Genomic DNA, 10135 nt, shown 5'->3' with positions numbered 1-10135 from the left:
CTGCTTGGCATGATGTTAACAGCAGCGCCCCGATGCACCACAGGAAAGGGGTGGACTTTCGCCTCCTAGCCCTTAAGTTCAGAGGCTTCCCACCTTTACCTCCAAAGGAAGATCAACTGATTCATTCACTAAGGCTAGAAACCCCAAGTAGGCAGCTCTCTTAAGTTTCCCTCATTAGGCTCCTGCAATTAGCATCTGTAAGCGTCATTAGCTTGAATGGAAATAAAGCCTTGGAACAGAGCCCTATGGTCAGTGTGTTGATTCTGGCTACTTGAGGATTTCAGAAGGCAGCAAGGGTGCTCCTGACAGGCCCTAATTGACAGGCAGGACCTATGAAAGCAATAAAACAGATTCATGTGCAGATGGAAGAGCGGGGCATTCCAGATATGGTTCTCAATGGCTCCCCCTATGAGTCAGAACAAACTGAAATCTGGGAATGGGCCAAAGCGGAGGGCTCAGGGGATTGCCAGGAGCAAATGCAGGTTTAGATGCTGGCTGCCCCAACAGTGTCCCCACCTGAGTATATTCTTAATATTCCCTCCCATAAGAATGAACAGTTGCCATTCCCCCCTGTGGCAGCAAGGAAAACATTGTTGCTTGAAGTATGGCAGCTGCCTTCTGCTCCTACCTCACCAGCTGTGACCCAAGGCAATGCCATATTAAATTATTCAATGCGTGGGGATGCTGTAGATGTTCTCTATCCTGATTTGAGCAAAGCATTTGACAAAATTCCTCATGGCATTTTTATTAGCAAACATGTTAAATGTAGGCTAGATTACAATACCATGAGGTGGTAGGTGAAAGAGTTCTCATCAATGGTTCTTCATCAAAATGGAGGCAGCTTTTAAGTGGGGTGCTGTGGGGCTCTGTCCTGGGCCTGGTACTCTTCAATATTTGTTATTAATGACTTAGATGACAGGGTGAAGGGAATTCTTATCAGAGCTGCAGATGACACAAAGCTGGGAGAAATAGCAACCATCTCAGAAGACAGGAATAACATTCAAAATGCTCTTGATAGAATGGGAAAATGGGCTGAAGCTAAAAATATTAAACTGAGAAGAGAGAAGAGAAATGCAAACTCCTGCATTTAGGCCAAAGGAACCCTATGTACAGGTTTAGGATGGGTTTGGCAGCAGCACCTATGAAAGCCACCTCGTGACTGTAGTAGTTCCCAAGCTGAAGGAAGGTCAGCTGTGTGCCGTCGCTGCAAAAACAGCAAACGCCATTATAATTTGAGCAGAGTCAGGGATGAATGCAGCTAGGGCACTGTCCTATTCCTGCTATGAAATGTCTCAGCTTTTGTAGCCTGAGAGTGTGGGCAAGCGACTTAGAGAGCGGAGACCTACTGCAGGTGCTTTGGACCCTTGCCCATCCTGGCTGCTGACATCTGCTAGATTATTCAAGGCAATCAATGCTTGTCTGAGACAGGGAGGTTATAATTCCGGTCGCCCTGAAGGAGGTGCTGGTGAGACCCCTTTTGAAACAAGTCTTGATGCTGCTCGATTACATCCCAGCGTCCAAGTTTCCTCCCACGTCATCCTGACTAGGCCTCACATCCTGCAGAGGCCTCACCTTGAGATAAGACTCACAGCCGTCCAGTTAGTGACTTTCCTGGTGATACTAGGCAAGTGTCCGGCATCTGCAGCCGAAGTGCAAGACTGCTAATGATGTGACCGTTGTGGTTATTCGTAATGGAATTTGCTGGAGTTGGTGGCACCTTTCTAAGCTGCTTGACGCCGGGTGCTTCCTTTGAGTGTCGTACACTCTTGCAGCGCATCAGCTCTGTGGTGTCATCCAGAATTGATGTTAAATTTGACCAAAATAGGATGTGACTTTGGGGACAAAAGAGTCCACTTCCCCTTGGATTTCTTCTAAAGTCGCTTGCCCCAGTGTGTCTCAAGCTAAGAAATACTCTCTGTGGTCACTCTCCCCTTTCTCTTCCTCCTTCTTCTCCATTTATCTAGGATAAAGATGCCGCTCTTCTTTCTCCCTTGGCATGTTTTGGTTTTGCTCTAATCAAGGCACTTTTAATCTCTCTAGCTCTAGGAGGAAGTGAAAAGGTGCTGGAGAAAGCAGCCTCGGTAGGTAGCATCTATTCATCCCATGTAAATCTGCCCCATTGATTGTTGGTGTGGCATGTGCCCTGGTTCAGAGGTTCTCTCAAACTATATTGACAGTACTCTGGTAACCACTGATCACCTGTCTACTGTGTATACAGTTAGATTCCCCTTACAACCAGATACCATCTAGGGCCAGTTCAATATTTCATTCTGATATGGGTAATACAGAATTTTAGTTCTTAAGAAACACTCTCTCGGACAAGATTTTGTCTTTTGTCTTTTGCTACCAAGTATTAGCATAACAGTACTAAACACAAGAACTTATGCATGCATAAATTCAAACACATGAAAACATATAACATCATTCTTCAACAAGGCTTCTAAGCAGAGTCAAGAACATTTGCTAGTTCTCAACGATAATCAGTATCAAGCTTACCAGGTTGATTCTATAGGCAACACATCGGGGAAAGCTGATTCTAAAGGATAGCTTCCACTGTTGCATGTTCTGAGTCTCCTTTATATACTTTTTGCATGCTATAAAATATGCCTCAACTATTTTTACTGCGGCTTATATTTCCTATCCAAGAATTCCAAAGATAACCTTTCTACTCTAAATCTTCATATGTCTAAATAAGAGTATCGAATTTTGAAGTTTCTTACCGAGAGTAATGCGCATACCAACATACTTATCCCAACAACTTAACTTTCTTTAACATGTTACAGGTATGTTTTTGATACAAACTTATTCACTTGATATCATCCTGTCTTGTGGGCTTGTTTTTCTTACATATTTACATAGTCCCCAGTGAGGCTTCTTGGTCACTTATCTGATGGCACATCTGACTTAATGACTTTACGAGACTCTACTAATTGAAAATCGTAAACCTACATTTAACATTGACCCCTCCTTATCTGGATTTCTAAGCAATAAAAGAATGTATTTCTAATTGCCTGGTACATCTGGCAAACCTCAGAGCTAAGACGTTGTAATTACTCTTGGGTCAGAAGCCCATACTGGGTGATATTAGGCATTGGGATCCCATTTTTGATCCCAGAATTCTCTTGGACGCATTTAATTATAGAATTTCCTAATTGAGCAACAGGGGTAAGATCATGCAAATATGAAAGATTTGCTTGATCTCCCACATTGGTGTTGTTCTTGGTTCAGGTGGCAGATCCCAAAGAGAGCCTGCCATGCCTTCTCCCTGACTGTCCCAGTCAAACTGCCTTTTGTTCAGCCAAGAGCACAGTCTTGTCTTTGCTTTTGGTTTCAGATGGATGTGGACATGTGGGAAATCACCACGTTGGCATCTGAGGCCATTCGCACCCCACCCGAAATTGTCAGGCAAGGTCAGTGGAAGGCCTGTGTGGCATAGCTGAGAGTGAGTTCTCTCTCTTGTCAAGTCCCTCGCGAATAGTTGGTGATCCTGTGTGTGTTTTTGACTGACTCTCAGACAAGAAAGTCAAGCAGACCATTGAAACCAGTGATGAAGAGACGGGGGCACCTGTGCTGCCTGCAGGCAAGAGGTCCAGACAGGAGAATGAGGCTGCTGGAGCCCCAGAGCTCGATCCTGGGACTCTGCACCAGAAGCTGGGGAAGGTGAAGCCTCATGGGTTTGCCCATGGTTCTGCTCAGTTGATGAGGCTTTCCTTCTTGCAGGCCAAGGGCCTGGCTTCAGGAGCTGCCTGTGCCCTGAAGCCTTTGCGTGCTTGGCATTGGCACTGGCTGTGCTGAGCAAGGCAGCTGCAGCTTCCACCCTGCATGTGGGCCTGCCACAAGTACGAAATGCCCCAGGAGAGGGAAGCGCCTGGAGTCTGCCCTTGGGTTGTCCTTTGAGCATAGAAATCCACTGGGGGGGGGGGTATTATGTCATGTGCAGTTCCTGTGCAACAGGAGGTGTGCAAGTGTCGCAGAGGCCAGTGGGGCATGCACAGAAATGTTTCTGCTGGCTTCATAGAATCATAGAATAGTAGGGTTGGAAGGGGCCTACAAGGCCATCGTGTCCGACCCCCTGCTCAATGCAGGAATCCAAGTCAGAGCATCCCTGACAAATGGCTGTCCAGCCTCGTCTTGAAGGCCTCCAGCGTGGGAGAGCCCACCACTTCCCTAGGTAATTGGTTCCACTGTCATATTGCTCTTACAGTCAGGAGGTTTTTCCTGATGTTCAGCCGGAATCTGGCTTCCTGTAACTTGAGCCCATTATTCCGTGTCCTGCACTCTGGGAAGATCGAGAAGAGATCCTGGCCTTCTTCTCTGTGACAACCTTTCAAGTACTTGAAGAGCGCTATCCCATCTCCCCTCAGTCTTCTCTTCTCAAGGCTAAACATGCCCAGTTCTTCCAGTCTCTCTTCATAGGGCTTTGTTTCCAGTCCCCTGATCATCTTTGTTGCCCTCCTCTGAACCCTCTCCAGTTTGTCTGCATCCTTCTTAGAGTGTGGTGCCCAGAACTGGACACAGTACTCCAGATGAGGCCTAACCAGTGCTGAGTAGAGGGGAACTAGTACTTCCCGGGATTTGGAAGCTATGCTTCTATTAATGCAGCCCAAAAGAGCATTGGCCTTTTTTGCAGCCACATCACATTGTTGGCTCATATTCAGCTTGTGATCGACAACAATTCCAAGATCCTTCTCGCTTGTCGTGTTGTTGAGCCACGTATCCCCCATCTTGTAACAGTGCATTTGGTTTCTTTTTCCTAGGCGCAGAACTTGGCATTTATCCCTATTAAATGTCATTCCGTTGTTTTCTGCCCAGCGCTCCAGTCTATCCAGATCACTTTGAATTTTGTTTCTGTCTTCCAAAGTATTAGCTATCCCGCCCAATTGTGTGTCATCTGCAAATTTGATCAGCATTCCCTGCACCTCCTCCTCTAAGTCATTAATAAAAATTTGAAGAGCATTGGGCCCAGGACTCATCCCTGCGGTACCCCACTCGTTACCTCTCCCCAGTTTGAGAAGGTCCCATTGATAAGCACTCTTTGAGTCCGATTCTGTAGCCAACTGTGGATCCACCGGATCGTTGTTTCATCTAGCCCACTTTGAGCTAGTTTGCTCATCAGGATATCATGGGGCACTTTGTCGAAAGCTTTGCTGAAGTCGAGGTATATGATGTCTACAGCATTCCCACGGTCTACAAGGGAGGTTACTTGATCAAAAAATGAGATCAGATTTGTCTGGCAGGACTTGGTTTTGACAAATCCATGTTGGCTTCGAGTAATCATGGCATTGTTGTCAAGGTGCTTCCAGATGGATTGCTTTATCATCTGCTCCAGAATTTTCCCAGGGATTGATGTCGTAGTTCCCAGGTTCCTCCTTTTTATCCTTTTTGAAGATAGGGACAACGTTAGCCCTCCTCCAGTCATCTGGCACTTCCCCTGTCCTCCATGATTTCTCAAAGACAATAGACAGCGGTTCTGAGAGTTCTTCTGCCAGTTCCTTTATGACTCTAGGATGCAGTTCATCTGGCCCTGGAGATTTGAACTCATTCAAAGTAATTAAGTGTTCCTTGACCATATGCCTATCGATCTCAAGCTGCAATCCTGCCCCTTCAGCCTGTACTTCGCCTTTGCCAGGGGGGTCATAGACCCTCTTTTGGGAGAAGACTGAGCCAAAGTTGGAATTGAGCACCTCTGCCTTTTCTTAGTCATCTGTTAACGTTTTGCCATCCTTATTTAATAGCTGAACCACCATTTCTTTCCTCTCCCTTTTACTATGCACGTAGCTGAAGAAAGCCTTTTTGTTGTTTTTAGCATCCCTTGCTAACCTCGCTCATTCTCAGCTTTAGACTTCCTGACGCCATCCCTGCAATTCTGTGCTATCTGCCTGTACTCTTCCTTTGTTACTTGGCCTTCTTTCCACTTCCTATATGTGTCCTTTTTTGTTTTCAGGTCATCCCTAAGCTTTTTGTGAAGCCACATTGGCTTCTTCTGTTGTCTTCCACCTTTTCTTCTTGTTGGAATTGTTTGTAATTGTGCCTGGAGAATTTCCTTTTTTAAAAGCTCCCACCCATCTTGGACTCCTTTTCTTGTTAGCGTTGCTTGCCATGGGACCTTACTGATCATTGTTCTGAGTTTATGAAAATCAGCTTTCAGGGTATGCATCCAGGGTGTAGTCAAACGCATCCAGGGTATGCGTTTGACTACACTCAGCTTTTGCTTCCCTTAGAACCAAGAACTCAAGTACAACATGGTCACTTTCCCCCAGAGTTCCTGTAACTGCTACTTTATCCACTAAGTCATCTCTGTTGGTTAGGATCAAGTCAAGGATAGCCGATCCTCTAGTTCCTTCCTCTACTTTCTGTAGGAGGAAGTTATCCGCCACACAAGTCAGGAATTTCCTGGAGGGGCCATGTTTTGCAGAATTTGTCTCCCAACAAATATCGGGGAAATTGAGGTCCTCCATTACTACTACATCATGCTTCCTTAAAACACTGGCTATTTGCTTTTCAAAAGTTTCATCCTTGTCTTCTCCTTGATTGGGTGGCCGGTAGTAGACTCCGACCACCAGGTTCCTTTTATTCTTTGCTCCATTTATTTCAACACAGATGCTCTCGATGGGGCTACCAAGCTCCTCCTCCTGTATTTCTGTGCAGAGATATGTATTTTTCACATACAGTGCAACCCCACCTCCCTTTCTGTTCCTCCTGTTCTTTTTGAACAAGTTATATCCTTCAGTTGCTGTATTCCAGTCATGAGAGTCATCCCACCAAGTCTCATTTATACCTATCAGGTCATAATTTCCCTCTTGTATTAAGAGTTCAAGTTCGTTCTGTTTGTTTCCCATACTCTGGGCATTAGTATATAGACATCGAAGACCATGTGCTTCATAGTCTGGCTTTCTTCCTACATGTGTCTGAAGACTATTATTGGGCTCTGTCAGAGCTGTTCTCTCCATTGCAGTGCATGCGCCTACGTACATTGTTACCCCCAACATTACATCTCCCTTCCCCGTAGGATTCAGTTTAAAGCCCTCCTCATGAAGTTCTTCATTCTGTGGCCAAACACATTCTTCCCATCCTTTGTGAGGTGCAACCCATCCCTTGCCAGTAGCCCATCTTCCAGGAAGTATAGCCCGTGGTCCCAGAATCCAAAACTCTCTCGTCGGCACCACCTTCGTAGCCAGTCATTCACCCGGAGTATTTTTCGTTCCCTTTCTATCCCTCTTCTAACTACTGGAAGGATGGATGAGAAAACTATCTGGGCCCCAAAGTTCTTGAGTTTCCTTCCCAAAGCTTCAAAGTCTGATGTGATCTCTTCGTAGCTCCGCTTGGCAGTATCATTTGTTCCCACATGGATGAGAAGAAAGGGATACCTGTCAGTGGGCTTTATGAGTGCAGGCAACCTTTCAGTCACATCTCTAATCTGTCCTCCCGGGAGACAACAAACCTGGCGAGTCCACGGGTCTTCGCGACATACTTGGGTCTCGATCCCACGCAGCAAGGAGTCTCCCACTACTACCACTCTTCTCTTCTTCTTCTTGTAGGCCTGGGTTTCATCGCCTCTGTTTGATTGACCTTCAGCCTCTTGCTCACTCTCATGCAGGTTCCCCTGTGATTCTTCCTCTGCAGGCTGTCCTCTAGTCTCATCCACAAGTACCTGGAATCGGTTCCACAGCTCCACTGCTTCCACCGGTGCAGAGTGGCGTCTAGTTCTTCTTCTCCTAACTGTCACCCTTTTCCAAGGAGTATCTTCTACTCCATTTTTCTTCACCTCAGCATTTCCCACTGCCTCATCTTGCTGTTGCTCTTCAAGCTTCTGGTCTTCCCTTTGCTGCTGTAGTTCCCCCATTCTGTCCAAGAACTCTTCGTGTTCTCTTATTCCCTGGAGGGTCGACAGTCGCCGCTCCAGTCCACTTACTTTTTCCTCCAGCAGCGTGATCAACTTGCCCTTGTTGCAGGTGTAGGCCATGTTGTTCTCAGGCAAGAAAATAAACATTGTACACACCTTGCAGGTCACCACCACTGGAGAGTCTTGTCCTTCCATAGCCTCTTTTCCCTTTTTGTGTCTAGCTTTGCGATTGTTCTAGACTAGCCTGTGCCTGCTCCTCTACTCAGTAGAGGTTAAAAGCAGAGTCCCACTCTTAGCCTCTGTCTCCTTTGTCTCTTCAACCACTGCAACTCCCCTGGCCAACTCCTGTTTGCTCCCCCTGTTCGCTCGCTTCCCCTCCGAAATGGCTGCAGTCCAGCACCACTTGCACCTGGCAGCGGAGATGGTCTGACCGCTGGGTCTCCAGCCATTGCAGACTAGAACTCCGCTGCAGGGTCTTGCCTACAGCATCTTCAAAACTCCAGGTTTGCAGGCCCTGCTGCACACGAGCGCGTGTTCCGCATCTCTGCAAATGGCAGCCCTCTAGCAAGCAGCAATGAGATAGTCCTCACACTTCCTGTGGATTGGGGGGAGGTAAGGCAGAGGTCTGTGGCTGTCCAGGGGGGTGGCAGCTGAGCAGAGAGTGGAATGTACCAGCTGCTCTTGGTAGCAGTGACTGCGAGGAGCTGTGCAAGGGCAGCAGTCCAGGGCTGTTAGCTTCCCAGCGCCAGGTGCCCATGTGGGTCACATGGTTCCACAGACCAACTGCACATGAATTTTGGACTGTGTGAGTCTACGGGATTTATGATCACATCACTCCCTGTGTTAATCAGTTGCATTTATTCAGGTAAATTACAGAAATTAGCATGTTATGCTCAGGTGAACATACATTGAGATGCAGTGGGCAAATCCCCAGGTAATAGCAGCAGATGAGAAGGACTCTTAAAGATTCCTGTGGGCTAACACAAAGTTTTAGAGAGAGAAAAAGGGGGAGAGGAGGGGTTGGTTGAAGATGGTTACAAAATCTGATAGGGAGTGGACAGAAGAAGGTGGAAGACAATGCATTAGAAGAGAAACAAATGCTGACTCTAAGTCATTGGGGCTGGTGACCCTTGGCGCCTAGGTACCATTGTGCACGCGCACGCGCACACTCCTGCATTCAGAGCCCTAAGCTTGATAAGTGAAAAGACACCTCCTAGCTACTTGATGTCACGCCAGAGAACAGCGAGGCCCCCTTTTTTTCCCCACACTGGCCGCTTTATGCTATATGCCACCTGTTTTGCCAAAGGCAGAGAGGTTCTTGTTTGGATTCAGAGCAATGTCCACACAAGCGAGTAAGAGTCAGAAAGCATTACTAACTATAGCAGGCAGAGTATTACAGTTAAGCCTACGATGTTATAAAACAAACTAAGCAAAATATCTTACTCCTCCATTCGGCTGTCAGGAGCCACAGATAATGACAGCGGAGAGACTCCAGTTGGCTGACACACAGCACCTCCACGGTCCCGGTCTGCACCAAAGCTCAGCTGAGTGATGCTCTGGAGGGACTTATCTACTTGATGTCCCCTGTGTCTCCGTGCTGTTTTTCACAGCCCCCTTAATCAATCACACCTGTTGATGGTAAGAACTTTCAGTCTCATGATGATTATGCATTTTTTATTCTACCCAAGAGATAAGTGCTAAGGCAGGTGGACCATGGCCAAAGAGATCCTCCCGCATTCCAAGGTGGTACCAGCCTGACCATACTCTGGAAAACCAGGAGTCAGGCCAAGAAGCAAGAAGGCTCTTAAAGAGGCCTAAGAGACTTTATTTTTAAGGTGTCATAGGAGTTTCAGGCATAAAAGAAACAGTTGTAGCATGTCACACTATCTCCTCGATACACAAAAGTCATCTACGGCATTTCCACTGCACCACCTTTCCCTAGAAGATGTGATTCCTTATTGATCCTGTCTGCACTAAGCCAAGGAGGGCTGCCCATGGCATAACCCCCCTCTGCTCTCCTCCACACAGAGCATCTGTGTGAGAGCCAGTGAGTTCTCCAAGGGCATCTCTGCACCAGCCTAAAATCATAGAATCATAGAATAGTAGGGTTGGAAGGGGCCTACAAGGCCATCGAGTCCAACCCCCTGCTCAATGCAGGAATCCAAATCAGAGCATCCCTGACGGATGGCTGTCCAGCCTCGTCTTGAACGCCTCCAGTGTGGGAGAGCCCACCACCTCCCTAGGTAATTGGTTCCATGGTGGTTCAGCTATTAAATAAGGATGACAAAACGA

The sequence above is a fragment of the Heloderma suspectum genome, chromosome 14 (assembly GCF_057233095.1).
Source record: "Heloderma suspectum isolate Gila_16-S chromosome 14, 16-S_ref, whole genome shotgun sequence".
Taxonomy (NCBI): domain Eukaryota; kingdom Metazoa; phylum Chordata; class Lepidosauria; order Squamata; family Helodermatidae; genus Heloderma; species Heloderma suspectum.
Note: the sequence above shows the minus strand (reverse complement) of the source record.